Here is a 19006-nt window from a genome sequence, read left to right on the forward strand (position 1 = left end):
GAGATTCTGTAGTAATAAGAACATATTTGAAGCCAACTCCACAGATAAGGACTTCAGGATCTGGGATATTGAAAGCAGGATGGGTTTTTCTGTTTGGGTTCTTTTTTTTAAGCTACTATTGTATTAATGGTATGTCTGAGAATATTTTTTATTATTTAGTTATTTATTTTCAAATTTTGTAGCTATATATTCAGTGTATATATTTATAGAGTACATGAGAAATTTTGATACAGGTATACAATCCATAATAATTACATCAGGGTAGATGGGGTATCCATCACCTCAAGCATTTATCCTTTGTATTATAAACAATGCAATTATACTTTTAGTTACTTTAAATATAAATAAGTTACTATTTACTATAGTCAACTGTTATGCTATCAAATGCTAGATCTTATTCATTCTAACTACATTTTTGTGCCCATTAACTATATCCACTCCAACTCTTCCACCCACTACCTTTCCCAGCCTCTGGTAACCATTATTCTACTCTGTATTATTTGTAAGCCTCATGGTAACCATAAAATTTAAAACGACAGATATGCAAAAAATAAAAATAAATAAAAAGCAAGAAATTAAAGCATACTAATAGAGAAAAACACCTGCACTAAAAGGAAGACAGGAAGGAAGAAAAGAAAGAAGACCACAAACCAACCAGAAAAGAAATAAAATGGCATTAAGTCCTCACTTAATAGTAATAACATTGAATGCAAATAGACTAAACTCTCCAATCAAAAGACACAGAGTGGCTCAATGGATTAAAAAGCAAGGCCCATTGATCGGTTGCCTATAAGAAACACACTTCACCTATAAAGACACACACAGATTGAAAATACAGGGATGGAAAAAGATGTTCCATGCAAGTACAAACAAAAAAAAGAGCTGAAATAGCTATACTTATATGGTCTTGAAAGATATATTTCAAGACAAAACTTTAAAAAGAGACAAAGAAGGTCACTATATAATGATAAAGCAGTAAATTCAACAAAAGGATATAACAATTATAAATACATATCCAACACTGGAGCACCCAGATATATAAAGCAAATATTAGAGATAAAGATAGAGATAGACCCTAATTCAATAATAGCTGGAGACTTCACCCCACTTTCAGCATCGGACAGATATCTAGACTGAGAAATGACAAAGAAATAGTTCATGATATCCCTACTTCTATTTTTACCTGGGAAACTTTCTGAGACTCATTTTATAAGTAGGGTACAGTTGGAGTTAAATTGTTCCATCACGCCCATATTTGCAAGATAGAGGCATGTAATCTTAGTGTTTGATGTTTCTATTGATGAACAACAGGGAGCACACTTAAAGCACCCGTCAGTAACTCTTTCCAAAAGGGCTTTCAAATGCTGATTGATCAGGAATACATACCACTTCTTATCAAGGGTCAAAACCTAGTGAGCCACAAAATTAAAAAAAAAAAAAAAAAGAATTTGAGACAGGTTCTCACTCTGTGGCCCAGGCTGGAGGGCAGTGGTGCAATCATAGTTCACTGCAACCTCCACATCCTGGGTTCAAGCAATCCTCCCACCTCAGCTTTCTGAGTAGCTGAGGTGCACCACCATGCCTGGCTAATTTTTGTGTATTTTATAGAGATGAGGTTTCACCATGTTGCTCAGGCTGATCTTGAACTCCTGGGCTCAATTCATCTTCCCACTTCAGCCTCCTAAAGTTGGGAATACAGGTGTGAGCCACTGTGCCCAACCAAAATATATTTAACTTTAATTTTTAAGTTTCTCACATCTCTCTTGGTAATTATGGAATATAGGCTGTTCTGGTGACGGCATCAGGTAAAGAAGAGAGTAATTTTTTTAATGTTGTACATTAGGACTCAGCAAACTATAGCCTGTGTGCTGAATCCAGCCAGCTCCCTGTTTTTGTAAATAGAGTTTTATTGGGACATAACCATGTTCATGCATTTACATATTGTTTATGGCTACTTTGTTAGAAATGAGTTGTTGCAACAGAAACTGGTCCACAAAGCCTAAACTATTTTCACCTGGTCCTTTACAAAAAGGGTATGCCAACTACTACCCTAAAGTAAAAAAAAAAAAAATAGTGAACTTTGTAAAATTCCACGACAGTTTAGTTCTGTGAGCAGGTCCTGATGAATTGCTTCTCATGCAGTATAAGTAAGTAACAAAAGGTCAGTTGCGTCTCTGGGGTTGCTGCGATTGTAAGGCAAAGGCAGAACCATCTGCCTGCAGAATCTCAGGAGACAAGTGTCTTCAGAGGCACCAGCCACAATTTCAGAGACCCTGGACTGGCTGCTAGTTTCATAAGGAGTTGTGGCACATGGAGTGTGACTCAGAGGCACGTTAACCTTGAAACTCTGAACACTGCTATAGCCATCTTAACAACCACTACAACTAATTGTCATAAACCTTGCAAAAAAATAACCTTCTCCCCAAAGTATTAAGCTTTCAACTCTATCTCAGACAAAGCAACAGCAACAAATGGACTTTGGGAAGGTGAGAACCCTGGGAAGCAGACAGTCCGGGAAAGAAGAGCTCAGCTTCTCCTCTGAGCTCACTGACCACTAAGGCAGAAAGGCTGTTTCTGCTTTTCACATTTGAACAAGACAGCTTCTCTGAAATACCTGACACCGATTCCTTACTCTCTCGTGGAAATCTCTAAAATCCTGTTTCTTCCACCTGCTGGCTCAGCTCTGCAGTAGCTCTTAGCCACTTGGATGCAAACCCTCCACAGAGTACAGTGGATTACTCTGGCCATTCTGCTACTGAACAGGCTTTGCTTACCTTCTAGCTCATGGGTCTGCACATGAGGGAGGGAAGAGACAAGCCTTAGGGGTGTCCACGAGTTATCTTGTTGCAGATATGCTGCACTTCCGAAAATTTCCTGCTGCCTCTTCTCCTATCCATGCCTCGGTTAGTGGCTACTGCCAGGAGACGCTGAACTCTGAAACTGGCCTGGGTGTGCCTCCTTTCTAAATGGCTTAGGCAGGACCTTCAAAGTGTTTGAACTTAAATGGCAACTTGATTATTTTCACCAGTTCTCAGCCCCTTTGTGGTCTCTCCTCTTCCAATTGCAAAAAAGCCCAGCCTCTCTTGAGTGTGAGCTCCTGGTCACCATCTGCTTCTCCTCTTCTACCAACTGTATCTGATACGTAATCACACTAATTATAATTCTGCTCCATTACATTCCTCACAGGTTTAAACAGAGGCTGGTTCCTGGATACATTTGGAACTAACCACTTCTCACCGTGAGAGGGTCCTCCAGCTGGTTTTCTGCCAGCTTCACTGAATCACGAGTGAATGCAGAGGAACTCCCAGTCCTAAAAGTAGATCCCAGCCTTTGGTTCAATGCTATCTGTATCTCAGGGCCGAGGATCAAGAGCCACAGTTCCCCCCACACTGTGACTGGGAAAACACCACCTGGCGTTAGGGACTTTAACAGTGCTAAACCAGAAGGCCAGGTGATGAAGATTCTCCGCTATGGAAAGTACCTCAGGCTCATTAGCATAGCTCCGTGAGGCTCATCTGTGTGTGCTGAGGGGGCACAGCTGTGGTCAGGGGGGCATGGTTGGCTCTTTCTCTCTCTCCTACTCATCCTTGGCTAATCCTCGCCTGTCTATCAGCCCCCATCACTTGTAAAGTAAACAAACAGCAAGTGATGGGGGCCGATAGCGAGGACTGAAGCAGACTAGGAGACAAAAAGATAGTGGTGCGGAAGATGCTCTCTCACAAGCCTGAGAAAGGTTTGCACAATTTTTAACACAAAACTAAGCCTCTGCCAGAGAAAGAACTTAGTTGTGAAAACGCTAGTGCCACATTCTGTCAGAGCTCCTCCCTTTCCATGACAGAGCTCTTGAGTGGTCATTGTGCTTAAGAGTCACTATAAGTTCATTTTTTTTTTTTTTGAGACGGAGTTTCGCCGTTTCCCAGGCTGGAGTGCGATGGCGCGATCTCGGCTCACCGCAACCTCCGCCTTCTGGGTTCAGGCAATTCTCCTGCCTCAGCCTCCTGAGTAGCTGGGATTACAGGCACGCACCACCGTGCCCAGCTAATTTTTTTGTATTTTTAGTAGAGACGGGGTTTCACCATGTTGACCAGGATGGTCTCGATCTCTTGACCTCGTGATCCACCCGCCTCGGCCTCCCAAAGTGCTGGGATTACAGGCGTGAGCCACCGCGCCCGGCTATAAGTTCATTTTATGGTAGCGGAGAAAATTCCACCTCTGAACCCTCCCAGGCTGAAGTTACCCTGCTCTTCCTATCACTATTGCATGGCAGATAATGTGAGGAACTGACCATGTCCGAAGTAGCAGACCTCGTCCCCCCAGCCACCTCCTCCAGCCCCTTGCTACCTACTTGTCACATCCCTCCATCCCCTGGTGTTTTGCTGCTCTTTCCTGTGCCGGCCACACCGTGGAGGTGGGAGAGACTTTCTCACCACAAAGGTTCCGATGTTCTAACATGGTCCCTGGTGTGAACTAAATTGTACACCCCCTGCCTCAATTCATATGTAGAAGCCCTACCCCAAATGTGACTGTATTTGGAGATAGAACCTTTAAGGAGGTAATTAAGGTTAAATGAAGTCATAAGGGTGGGCCCCTACTCTGATAGGACTCGTGTCTCTACAAGAAGAGGAAGAGACCCTGGAGATCACTCTCCTTCCACGTGCATACAGAAGGAAGGCCATGAGAAGCACAGGAGAAGGCGGCCACATGCAAGTCGGGAAGAGAGGCCTCCCAGAAACCAACCCTGCTGGCACTTTGGTGTTGGACTTCCAGCCTCCAGAACTGTGAGAAAATTAATTTCTGTTGTTTAAGCCACCAAGTCCATGGCAGATAGTTATGGCAGCTGGAGCTGACAACTGTGTTCCGACACAGGAGGGACGTGCTTTGTCACCGGCTTCTAGCGCACCCTTCCATCGGTAACCTCCATCCTCCATCTCTCACAGCGCTCCCTACAGGAAGTTTAGAGACAGCCCTTTGGCACTAAGTCTCAGGAGCTATGAGAGGGAACATCAAGTTGTACTGGAAACCGTCTACCCTGCTCTGCCCGCCTAGCTTTGTCCAGAATCTGACTGTAATTTCCCTAAGTTGTCTTTACAATTTCCCTCAGCAGGACCATTTATTTAGTCACCACCCAAAAAGGACCCCCAGCCCTTATCTTGACCCTCTAGAAATCTTGGGAAGACAGCACTGGCCTCTGCAGTGACTACTTTTTTTCATCTAAAGGTTTCTTTTCCTGTGTGTCTCTGTGCATCTCACGGCATCTTTCCTTGTCTCTCTCTTTTGAAAATATCCTTTTGTTATTCTTTCTCTGTCTCACTCTTGAGGTCTGTCCTCATCTCTTACTCCTCATTTCTTTCTTCTCTTCACTCTTAACTTTGAAGTAGAAACTATCTTTAACTTATTGAATATGGCTTGTTCTCTAATACTAATTTAAGTAAATGAGTCCAATGTTACATACCTCTTCTTGCATAACAATAAATAAGCAAACAGAGATAAAATAAATATAGCTTCTCTAATCCTTGACTCCACTTTTCCTGGGTTTCTCTGCTCAGCACTACTAACCGACATTTGTGGGTGCCACAAGGGGGCAGTACGATCAAGCAGATTATTTAACCCAAGCGGCTATAAAAGAAGTCAGAGGGAGGTAGGGGAGAGGTAGAGGGAGAAATGAAGAAATTGCCTGCTTCTGTCACTGGGGAAGGGCCATGGCAGGCAAAGAGCGTGGAGAATGATTCCACTGGCTTTCTGACTCATCAGTTTTTATATCTATGAAATGAGATTATACCCAACTAGAGGAAATTAAAGTTCATCCTGGCACAAAAGTCTGTTTTGATTGAAAATCAAAAGGCAGGGGAGGGTGGTGAAGTCAAGGATGACTGAATCTTTGAGTACAGTTGACCAGAGGGACGTGGAGGCCTGCTTATGCACATATGGACTGTGTGGTGGTGGAATGGATAAAGGGAAAGATCTAGCCGGCATCTGGAAATTTTTGCCCAGAACTCAGAAGAAAAGTGAGGAAAAGCAATGTGATTTTGGAGGTCACAAAAGCCACGTACGTGGAGAGCCAAGTGTTCTGCGGCCTCCACCTGATGACTTAGGCAGGACTCTGCTTACCAGTCCTGTGTCTTCCTAACCTCCCAAGCTGGGACCCAATATGTGCCTGTCCTAACTCTGGCATTTGCAAGTGACAAAAACTCAAATCAAATTGGAATCAGTAAAAAAAGGCAACTGCCTCTTGTATCTGAAGTCTAGAGAAGCACTAACCAATATAGTGTGAGACACACATGTAATTTAAAAAGTGTTAGTACACACATTTTAAAAAGTTGAAACGTCAAGGTAAAATTAATTTTAGGAATATATTTTTAAATTGTTTATCCAAAATTATTCTACTTTCAACATGTAATCAGAATGTTAAAATTGAGATATTTGAAAATATGTGCATGAAATCTTCAAAATGTGGTACGTATTTTACATTTCCAGCCATCTCAACTTGGCCTAGCTATATTTTATGAGTTCAATAGCCACATGTGCTAATGGCAATCATATTAAGCATTGCAAATCTAAAGATAAACCCTCGACATAGGGCTGGATCCAGGAACACACATAGTGTGGTGTGTGTTATGTTTTGCATTTCCTTGTATGTTGGGCTCATCCTATCCACAAAGATACTTTAATTTGACTAGGGAAGATGGCTCACATGTAGTTGCAACTTATTTTGTGCTTACACCTCACAGTCACAGAAGAAAAGACAATGCAATTTCAATAGCTTTGAATGGCCCTGATGATGTCACATGATTATCCGTGAATCAATTACTGAGGTCAGGGGAATGGAATCAACTCTAATCAACATTGTTTTCAATAGCTCAGGCAAACAAAGCTCTGATTGCCCAGGCCTGGCCATATGCACCTCTCTGGACCTGAGGGTGGAATGAGGAGGCTGCTCAGCCCCACCTGAGCCACACAGCATCAAGGAAAACGGGTCTCCAAAAGAAGGGATGTGGTACACATCATGTACATCCATTTAACTGCCACTTTTAGATTTAAACAGCCCAGAGACCCTGGATTCCATGCAATTCCAAGGCAAGGGAGATTAGAAAGGTTGGTATTAATAGCTGTCAATCTAGTCACACCTTGACGACCAGTTCTTTTTCTACTTACACCATAATCATAGTGTCACAGGAGTGAAATTCCACTGGATTCCCACTTCTGAATCTGTAAGTCCATTTAACCAGCTTCTCAATGCCTGTGGCCAGATCCCTGCCAGTGTGAGATTCCTCTGAGGGTCTAACCCTGTTCCTCTCTCAAGCCCCTTGGAGCTTAGATTTAATTTTATCCATGTGCCCTTTCCGTTTTTTCCCTTGTGGAGCTCACATTTTCTCTGAAGCTCAGGATTAGTAATCTCAGGCTCCGCTCCTTCATTCAACTATAGTTGCCTTGGAGAGGCAACCTCAGTCCTCATGGCACTTTCCTGACACTGAACTCTGATAATAATAGCAATAAAAAATAACACAGAGAGATTGTATACTGTAAAGGAAAACAACATAGACTCTGGAGCCATATTGAAGCTGGGATTCAAATCCAGCTCAGCCACTTAGTGGCTCTGTGATGTTGGACCAATTACATAATCTTCCTATGCTTTCTTTTGTCTTTAACATATGGATAAAATATAACTTATTTACCAGGCTTGTTGTGTAAGATCTATAAATATATGCAAAACACTTAGAGGAGTCCCTATAAGTGTGTATCATAAAGGGTAGATCAGGGAGCAGAACCAGAATGCGGATCTATAGTAAGGGTTTTCATGGTGGGAAAGGTAAAAATCTGCAAGGGGAAAGCTGGAGGAGGATTAGAGAAAAGTCACTAATCAGGGGCCACAAAGGGGAGCTGGGTGAAGTCATAGGCCTAGTTACTGCTTGACTCCAACAAATTCGAATCGCATAAGCAACAACAGCATGAGCTGCAGTGAACCTGGAGTCCTACACCAACTTTCTGAGTGTAAGAAATTGCTGTTTCACTTCTGCCTTCCAAATATTGCATGAATTTCTCTTGTGGCCAACCCTAACACAGAACCACAAAAGAAGAAATCCTGAGAAATGGTCCCAGCTTAGCTACATTGTCACAGTGTAAAACCACCTCAAAGAATTAGCTGTTATTATTGTTACTGCTACCAATATTGTGCATAAGTTTTATGTGGTTATCATGTATTGCTTATATTACACTCCACTAGAGTGGAAGGTCCCTGAAGATATCTTAGTAAAACCACTTAATGCACAGAGTTCATAGAGTTTTTACCTACATGATAGTTAATCCACATAACAACCCAATTGTGTAGGCAAGGTCGGGTTTGTGACCCACAGGAAAGTTAGAGAGCTAGAGAGTGGCAGGGCTACAACTCCGTTTCTGGCAATCTGATCATTCCAATCCAGTGCACCACCCAGTCTTCCCATTGCCTCCTTCACCACCAGGGGGCAGCACACGGCACAGTGTGAGCCCTCAAAGATACTTCATAACTGGCTTTCCATTTACAGGTGTACATCAATTTAAGAAGAATGAGTATTCCGTGGCACAGTGAAACTGATTTTCATGACGGGCTTTTAGTATCTGTCATTACTAATTCAACACACTTCAAATATTCAACCCAAATGTTGAATTTTTAAGGGCTGCAGTTTCATAGAATTTGCAGTAAGTGTCACCCTACAGCTACTCAACAATCCATGCACCAGATCTAAAAGTATCAAGAAAGTGAAAAAGTGTAATGCATGTCATATAACATCGTCTACATTTTAACCTAAATAAAACAACACGAAACAAAGGGAAAAAAACATTGCACCATTTCATGCTACATTGCAGATGACTGTTTCTGTGGCGTATTTCTCCCCACTGCATCCTCTTGACTCCCTATTCATTAGGAAGTGTCTTTGTGACATGGTTATGTGCTAATTGCTGCAGAGTGGCAGACTGTTAAAGTAGAATTTTCAAAAGTGTTACTTGTTCTGTTGTTTTGACATCCCCCAAGTCCTTATGACTATCCCTCAGAGTATGATCTTCTTGATGCAAAGCTGTCCCTAACTGTCCTCTCCCTAGCTTCTTTGCTCCTTCCCGGGTCAACAACCATAATGAACATGCTTGATTTTATAGCTGGACAAGCGTTTTTTTAGGACTATTTAAAAACATGGGGGATAATAGTAACCTAGTATTTGTTGTACTCCTTGTACTTTTCAAAGAAATTTTTAAAAATATCTGTGATCTTATTTGAAATTTCTAACTACCTGGTATAATGAATAGGGCAGATATTGTCCTCATTTTAGAAAAGTGGAACTAGGCTAGAGAGGTTAAGTCAATTGACTAAGATTACACAGTTGGTCAGCTGAAGGAAGTACAGTATTTCCCAGATCCATTCCCAGAACACATTCTGCTATTGTTAAAGAGGAACCAGGGTCTAATATACATATTAGCATAACTTATATGTGTTCCATACTATGTAGATTTTGACTGAAAGAGGATAATCAGCCTCCATAGTCTCAATGGCCGCCAAATCATAATCTCCCATTAATCTACAGTCTAGAATGGGAAAGAACAGAACTTTCTGTTTGCGAGTGCCACACACATATCTATGATTTGAAACTGCTTGACTTATGTTAGGGTTTCTAGAAGGCAAGTTTGAGGAGACAGACTTTGGTCTGCTTCTGCATCTCCAGCATCTGGAACGGTCCCAGGCATATAGTAAGTACTTCATTTGTAATTAGTTTTAAATATTTAAAAATTTTAAATATTTGCTGAAAAAATAATAAAATCCTGAGAAAAGCAAAGTGGAAAGGAAGAATAGTGAAAATGTGTGCACTGTGGCGTTGCATTCCTGCATTTTCCCTGAGCCCTTGTTATTTCCCCAGTTTTCATAAATTTCATATTCAAATATTAAAGTCATTCATGGTCCTCCAAATCAGAATCTTCAATCCACACTCAAAAGGATTTCCTGCCCCCACTCTCATCCCGCAGGAGAGTTAAGTTTCCAAATTTTGTCCATCAGAAATGGCTCTCTGAGTTTAGAGAAGAATATGCTGTAGTTTTTAAAGTATGTTTTGCAATGGCCCTATACTTGGATTGTGTCCCATCCCATCCCATGATCAAATTGCTCCAGAAATTCCACCAGACCCAGGCTATCAGAGGATTTCAACCACTGCTTGGGGCTAGAGGCTAGGAGAGTACTCTGGAGTCTCATGGAGTGTACTGGGCAGTTTGTCCTCTGATTTCTCCATTGGAAAGCAAGACTGGGTTCCCGGGCACATGTAGTTATTGCCTGAATTATTGAAATAATCTTCCAGCTGGTTTATGAAACTTAGTTTCTCCTCCATTTTGTCGTTCTGTGATATGGGGCTTACCTGACCACTCCACTTTCTGCTTTTAAACCTTATGGTGCTTCAGTTCCCAAGAATAAAGGACAAAAACTTAGCAGTGCATGTAAAACCTCTGAACTCTAGCCCTCAAGTATGTGACTATATTACCGCTCTCTTTCACCAACTATCCATGAACAACACTACCTGCTATAATCAAAGTTAATAAACACTTTCATCAACTCCATCTCAATTCCTTGATTATTCTGGTTTCTCTGCCCCGGAATGTGCATTCCTCCCTCCTCTAATGCCTGAGAATGCTCACTAGTCAGGGCCCAATACTGAAAAATTCACCTGAGCACATATGATGTTGCTGGTAGTATAACTTGCTGTAATCTTTCTAGAAAATCATTTGGCAATAGATATCAGAAGACTAAAAGCTCATATTCTCTGGCCCAATTATTTGTTCTATCTATCCTTTCTAAGGAAACAAACAAGAAATTGTTCACTGGGAAATCCATTGCAGTGTTATTTATAATAGTAAAACATACAATGACCTAAATCTCCTCCTGTTGCAGCATGTTTTAAACAGCAACTTTCAAACTTTTTTGACTATGATCCTCAATAGGAAATAAAAGGTGTATTATAACCCAATTGCACCTTTTATTTATATTCACACAGCAAATATGTATTTATGTGTGTGTGTCTGTGTGGAGAGACCTGACATAAAACCTTCATGAGACAATACATAATTTTTTTAAGATGGAGATTCACTCTTGTTGCCCAGGCTGGAGTGCAGTGGGGTGATCTGGGCTTACCATAACCTCTGCCTCCCAGGTTCAAGCGATTCTCCTGCCTAAGCCTCCTGAGTACCTGGGATTGTAGGTGTGCACCACCATGCTCGACTAATTTTGGACAATACATATTTTTAACCACATATAATGCGTACAATTTCATTTTTTTAAATGTTGATCACAACTCACTAAACCTACCAATTAATGGATTGTGAGCCACTATTTGAAAAACACAAGATTAAAAATATGATAATATAATGGAATATTATTTAGCTACCTAAGTATTTCTTAATAATCACACAAGAATGTATTAATACAACGGTGATATAAAGCAAGGTACCGATTGTCTACAGAGTCTAATTTTAATATTTTCTAAGGTATATGTGCATTGGGATGGTTCTCTGGGGCCACCGCTAAGACAAAGGGTGCTCTACTGTGGTCAACAATTTGCCTAATATTGCTATGTCGCAGTTTCTTGCAGGGAGCATGGCAGAAGAGCATGCGATCCAGACAATCCTGGAGTCCTGTATACCCTTGGATTAATTGTGAAATGTATTTATTTTATTTGGCTGGGTGCAGTGGCTCATGCCTGTAAACCTAGCACTTTGGGAGGCCGAGACAGGCAGATCACTTGTGTCCAGGAATTCGAGACCGTCCTGGGCAACATGGTAAAACTCCATATCTACAAAAAATGCAAAAATTAGCTGGGCACTGTGGCACACGCCCGTAGTCCCAGCTACCTGGGGAGCTAAAGTGGAATGATCGCTTGAGCCTCAGAGGTCAAGCCAAGATCACACCACTGCATTCCAGCCTGGGTGACAAAGTGAGACCCTGTCTCATTTAAAAGAAAAATAAAAGTATTCATTTTATTCAATAAACACCATTGGCTATAAATACTGTGTGCTCAGAACTATAAAATATGAAGGTGCTCCAAACCTATCATGTGAAGGCAGATATTTGAACAAATAAATGCACTAGTGTTGCAGATGATGGACAGATGATGTACAATGGGGGCCAAAAAAGAGACAGTGCTCATTTCTATTGGGAGATAATGCCTGAGCTGAGGCTAAAGATGGGTTTCCACCAGGAAGTCACGGAAGAAAAGTAGAGCAGTTCAGATAGAAAGAAGGCACATAGAGAAGGGTGAACCTTCGTGGTAAATTCAGGACTTAGCAGGCATACTGCCATGATGCGAGCATAAGATAAGGTGAGGTGGGGCTGAAAAGTGAGTCTGGAGAACTGAGTGCAGGCGAAATCATGGAGGGCCTTGTGTGCAGTGCCAAGGAGGCTGGACACTCTGGGCCACACATAGCCTGTGCAGCTTTAAAGACAACAGATGGCTAGCTCACCCCCAGTAACACTAATTAGCTGGCCCTCGATGAGATTTGCCATGTTTTATTTTTTAACTCAACCTCTTTGTGTAGGCAGTGAGGAGCCACTTAAGGAATGCAGTAAGCAGAGGTGTAGTATCACATTTTCAATCAGCTACAGTGTGGAGAATGGATTGGAAGTGGGCAAGATTGAAAGCGAGAGATCCAGCTAAAGGAACCATCACGGTGGTCCAAGTGAATAAGGGCAAAACAGGCTAGAGGAAAAGCAGGTGGAATGCAGAGGCGAGGAAGGATATTGAAATGTCAAGTACACAGTCCGGACTTAATATGTAGGCAGGGATGGTGCAAAAGGGTGGTTTGGATCAGGGAGTTGAACCTCCCATGATCTCCTGCATCCTTCCTAAATGCATAGGTTAAATAAAAAGATACTGTCTGTGCTAAAAGAATCATAGGAAAAATCCTCCACCTTTCCTTCCTCCATCCTGAACTTTCCATTAGATTGTTGTCTCTAAGTAGTTCTTCTTTCTAAAGTCGTAATTAGTGTCTGGGGGCAAAGAAATGAGACATAGAGGTGGAAGGGAATTAAGAATGACTGCCTATTCCAACACTTCAGGAAAAATAATACCTCATGGAGTTGAAGTGAGAATAAATAAGATAATGTACGGATTCTGTCTGGCACATGGTAGGCTCTCAAAAATCATTTCCTTTCCCTGGAAGTGAGCGACTAAAGCCCAAGCCCTCCCCTTGTCTGAGCAAAATTTCTACCCAGCTCTGTTTTCCCCTCAAACATATTTGTAAGTTTTCTAGTACAAGACTAAAATGACAAGTTTTCACTTTCTTTTTCAGATAAGAGAGGAACTTTCTTTCATCCTATGAAATAAAGTCAGAACTGGGTGAAAGATTTTCCCCTTTCGGCTGTATTCCATCAATCGAGAAGAAACTCTCTTTCCTGATAATCCTCTCTGAAATGTAGTATTTTTTTCACTCTTATACTCAATGGGGAAAAAAAAGTGCTAGCAGCAACACTTCTGAAGATTCCTTGTACCCATCTAAAAGTTAACTCCTCCTCAGAGCTTTGCAAGTAACCAGAAACACTACACTTAAAAAAAAAAAAAAAAAGCTGCAGAGGATTCTAAGAATGCTGTTCTTTTTATAAAAGTGTGGTAACAAATCAATGCATTGTTATTGAAGAGTTTCCTCTATAGAACCCTAGAGTTATGTGGAGACTCAAGACTTGCTTATGACTTCTCGCTGCGGGGAGGGGTGGGCTGAGAGTTTACACAATGGGGGCTTTCAGCTCCATTGACTTCAGAAGAGCTTTGCCCAAGAAGGCTGATGAGAGAACTGGCCTTTTCCCTCTTTCCAAAATGTAAGTCCAGATTGTTTCGAGAACTAGGGAGAGTAGTGTACTTATCTAAATCATCGAAATACTCCTAAAAAATGTAAAATGACCAGAAATGCACCTTTTCTTTTTCTTCTGAAAGCACAAACATTAGAAAATACTATATAACAATTACGAGCCAGGTTGCCTACATTTGAATCCAGGTCCCAGGTCTGCCCATATTACCTTAGGCTAGTTACTTATCACTTGTACCTGTGTTATCATCTGCAAAATGGGACACTATTTGTACCTATCTCACAGAGCAGTTGTGAGGATTAAAATGATTTAATAGATGTAAAGTGCTTAGAACAGCACTTGGCATGTAGTTTGTTACCAGATACTACTCAGAAAAGGAGCGCTCCAAGCTGGATCCAACCCATGACGCAGCTGGAAACAAGTCTGCTCTGTAACAGAGATTCTAAGACTGGACCACAGGCCACGTAGATCCACCTGCATGTATAAGCAAGCAGAATTTAACTTTTAAAAAAATTCATTGCCAACATATACAATCCAAGAGTGACACAAATCAGCATTTCTGGCTTCTCTTGAAGATTCAAGAGACCTGGCCATCCTGACCCAACTCCTACCGACCACTCTTGGTGGGAGCTGAGTAGCTGCTAACCTCTTTGGGTGGGGCATAAAAGTCAAGTCACCATACTCCCCATCTGGCCCAGTTCTCTCATTTACTTTACCTTTACAGGCATTTCAGGATGTGATCTCTATGCGAAAAGGACTGGGGTGCAGAAATCACAGCCTCTACTCACATCATAACATAGGATCGGCACTGTGAAGTTGGAGGGGTAAACACACCTTGATTTCTGAATGACTGGGAGAAGGGAGGTGAAGAAAAGAATTACAAGCTGGTTGTATATGAGACTCAGGTCTTCTCTAATCTCTCTGGTGGAACATCCTTTTTTCTCCTTATAAAATTCAAATACATGACTTAAGCAAACCAGTAACAGCTACAATTTATCTATAATTATGCCATTTTATATACATTATCTAACTGAATCCTCAGACCTATGATGTAGGAATTATAATCCCCATTTCATATCCCCAGAGAGGCTAAACAGCTTGCCTAGAGTCAGTTAGAAGGGACGGAGTGGGGACTGAAGGGCAGGCCCAGGGTAGCACAAGGCATCCTTCCGGGTAGCAATTTCCTCTAAATTCACCATGTCTTCAGAGAAGACCTCTGTATCCACCTCAAAACTTCTTGCCTACGACAATTTCCTCAAACCCACCCTCCCCTGGCAATAGCTCTGACTATTGAGCTGAAGGTGGTAAGGGAACTAGTGTTTTATGCAAATTGTGAATGCCCTAGGAAAGGGATGAGAAAGAATTAAACAGCTGTGAGACTCCCCGGTGTGTAGAAATTAAGAGGAGGAAAGCTCAAAAAGCTTGACTGCATGGAAAAAAATTCTAATAGTCTTAGAAGTCAGAGATGGAAATTTTATTAAATAATTTCTTAATGGGCAAAGAATGACTAGAAAGAATAAAGAGCTCTGTCTATGCCAGGCCAAATTTGAGGCAGTACCAAGAACTTCACTATTTATTAGCTATCTTAATAGAAGGAGAGTATATGGCAACGGAGGAACAACATCCTTGGCTCTAGATCTTACAGGCTTTATGACCTTGAGCAAGTACTTAACCCATGAAAGCCTATTCCTTCATCTGTACAATTAGCATAATACAGCATTGAACTTGAAAGTGTTGATTATATGGGATATACACAAAGTGACCAGTATGCTGTCTAGCATAGAGTAGGTGCTCTATAAATTTTGATGTTTTCCCACCTTCTTAAATTATCCTCAGTGATTTGAAATTGATAGTAATCAGAACTTAAGTGTGTTATTTTGGAATAAAATGTGAGAAAAAGGGAAACACAAGAAAGGATTTGGATAGATAATAATTACCATGTCATCTCCTTTCTCTTAAATAAAAAATGTCCCAAAGTGCTATTTTACATGCAGTAGCACTCAAATAGTACTTCTGGCAAAAACAGCTGGAACACTGAGTAGGTGTAAATTACATAGCTATTGCCGAGAAAGTTAAAACTTCTGAACTACTACTAATGGCATTATCAAGTGTTTACTATTACCAGACACCATGCTATTCATTTTATGTACATTATTTCATTTAGTACTCACAACCTCAAATATAACTATTATTATTTCTATTTTGTAGATGAAACTGAGCCTTAGAGAATTTTGTAGTTTGTCCAATGTAATGGACAACTGAAACTCATTTATATATATATATATATATTTATATATAGGCATACAATCTTGTCCAAGCCCCAAATGCAAAACTGCTGCAAATCTGATAAACTGAGAGAGCAACTGATGGATGATACAGAAAAATAGCTTTAATGTAAGTTATAATAAGTCAAATTATCTATTCGAAACTGACCTACTAAAATTAATCAGGTATCAACTGACTTCATTGTGTTAAAATACATAGTAGGCACCTATACTTATTGCTTGACTAAATTTGTCTCTATCATTAATGTCTTATGATTAAGTCAGCATTTTGTGCCCTGCCTTTACCTAAAATAGGGAAATAATTCCTTCTTCACAAGGATGCTGTGAGGAAAAGCTATAAATATCTATATACACATAGAATTTACAAGTCAACTCTTCTTTGGATTGCATTTATCTTCTTAGCATTTTTTTCTGTAAAGTTGAGTATTACCTTACTTAACACAAGCGATTTGTCCAAAAGAGGGCTATTAGAAGGCAAAACAACTAGGATCCCAGATATTTATTTTTAGACACTGGTTTTGTCAGATAGAAATACCTATGGAGAAAAGCAACTGACAGATTACTGACTAGTCAGGGAAAATTGTTTAACCACTCTTAGCCTCAGTTTCTGGACTTATAAAATATGAGTGATATCTTCTAAGTAGGATTGTGATGAGATTAAATTAGTACTTGAAATGCATTTTTTCACATACTGCCATGTAGTAAGCACAACAAATATTATTTTTACACAAAACCCTTCATAATTACTTAAGATTCTTCCAAACCACTGCATTAAGTATGTTATCTCCACAGCTTTTCCAACGAATACTGCATCTCTAATACAACATGAAATGCCCCCAGGGAACTGGCATAATCATTTGCCACCTGGGTAAATGACTCTGATGTGGACTTGCTTTGGGAATATTCTAATATTTGATTGCTACTTTTAACACTGAAGTTAAGTGGCCAAATCATATGTTTTCGGTTTCCTTAATTTAGCATATCCTTCAAGCACTTTCTCTGAATAAAGCAATGTGCTAAGTGTTGTGACCACAACCAAGACAGATACAGAAGTAGCCCCACTTGCTTGAACTTGTAAACATCCACTCACATACGACTTGCAACTACGTGCTGCTCACAGATCTGGATCCCTCCTGCAATATGGACTTTCTGAGGATATGGCTGCAGCTACTTCTCTGTTTTTACTTTCAACACCCAGAACGATGTTTAGCACATTAAGGATCAAAAATGATTGTGGAATAATTCATTTACAGTCCAGCAGGAGGGATCAATCATGTGCACAAATACAGAAATATAATACAATACAAACTATGGCAATTCTCTTACAGGTAGTAAATGCTATAGCTCATTAGAGAGGGCAATCACTTCTTATTAGACTGAAAAAGAGAATTTATAGAGGACAATATATTTGAATTGTATTTGCAGTACCATTGGGGTGGAGATTATAGCTGGAAGGTGTAGGGGGAAAAATTAAAAAGAAGAAATTTACTTCAAGGGAAGGCGAACAGGTCTGGAGCAAAGTTTGCATGTAGAGTAGAATGAAAACGAGAACGGATGAGAATGAAAAAGGCAGTGAACTATTTGTGGAAGAAACTGAGTAAGTCAAGGCAAGGAGTAACAATTTTATTTAATACACAACTGAGAATCCTTAAAGTTTGCAAATAGTAGGATACTATGAGATTTGTTTAACTGATGATTATTTCAAAAAGTAATGATTCAGGATTTCTGGTTCCAGCCAAGATGGAATAGGCCCATTACAAACTCCATTTTAAGATGGTCTTGCCTCCTACAATTAATACAAAGTTGACATAACACAACAAGCAAGCATGGGAAGACCCTAAAGAGCAGAAAGAAGGTGGACTTCCTCAGAAGTTGGGATTCCCCCAGTGGGGAGCTGAGCCACTAACACTTAGCATTACAGTGGAAAGAGCTGGTGTAAGGCAGGGCAGGTGACACTGCTTCCTCCTTCCCCTGGTTCCTGCCAATGCAAAGATAAGCCTCCACCTCCACCTACCATCAATAAGCCCAAATGACGTGGCACTCCACCTCCCTCCCCTGCTCCACTGGTGTCAGCAGGGAAGCATGACATTGAGTTTCTACCCCCGCCCTATAGCAACAAGTGGTGTGGAGTCACCAGGGCCCAGTTTGTATTTCCTCTTAGAAGTAACAATGTGGTGCAACTTGGTGCCACACTTTCACCAAGAAGGTATAAACAGAGCCAGGGGAGAAGCTATCCTTCTACCCTGTTCATCTGCACTGAGGCAGTATAAACAGTCCACTTCTGAGGGGGTACTGTCAGTGAGACCCAATTGTAGACTCAACATATACAGATCCAGAGTCCAGTAATATCCAAAATGTCAAAGAGAAAATAGTCACCCCAAGAACTAGAAAAATTGCCTGAGAAAGAACAATCCATATCTGCCAACATCAAGATCAGATGTTTAAAGTATCTGACAAGATATTTAATGCAGCCATAAAATTGCTTCACCAATTATAAATTCTCTTAAACTGAAAAAATTATAAAATGGCAGTAAATAGAAATGAAATGATATATGGATAAATGTAAAAAAATTATGCTAAGTGAAATAAGCCACACACACATACACACATAAAAACAAAACTCACATATTATATAATACAATTTATAAGAAATGTCCAGAATAGGCAAATCTACAGAGACAGAACGTAGGTTAGTAGTTTCTGGGGCTAAAGGTGGCATGGAATAAGGACTGTCTGTTAGTGGGTACAGTTCTCTTTCTGGGGTATTAAAAATGTACAAATATTAGATAATGGTGATGTTTCTATAACTCTGCATACATACTAAAAACTACTGAAATGTATAGTTTATTTGAATGAACTTTATGGCATGTAAATTATATCTCAGTGTAATTTAAATTAGTAATTACATTTTGTC

This window comes from Aotus nancymaae, unplaced genomic scaffold (assembly GCF_030222135.1).
Source record: "Aotus nancymaae isolate 86718 unplaced genomic scaffold, 86718_ANA_hifiasm-v0.15.2.pri h1tg000011l, whole genome shotgun sequence".
Lineage (NCBI taxonomy): Eukaryota > Metazoa > Chordata > Mammalia > Primates > Aotidae > Aotus > Aotus nancymaae.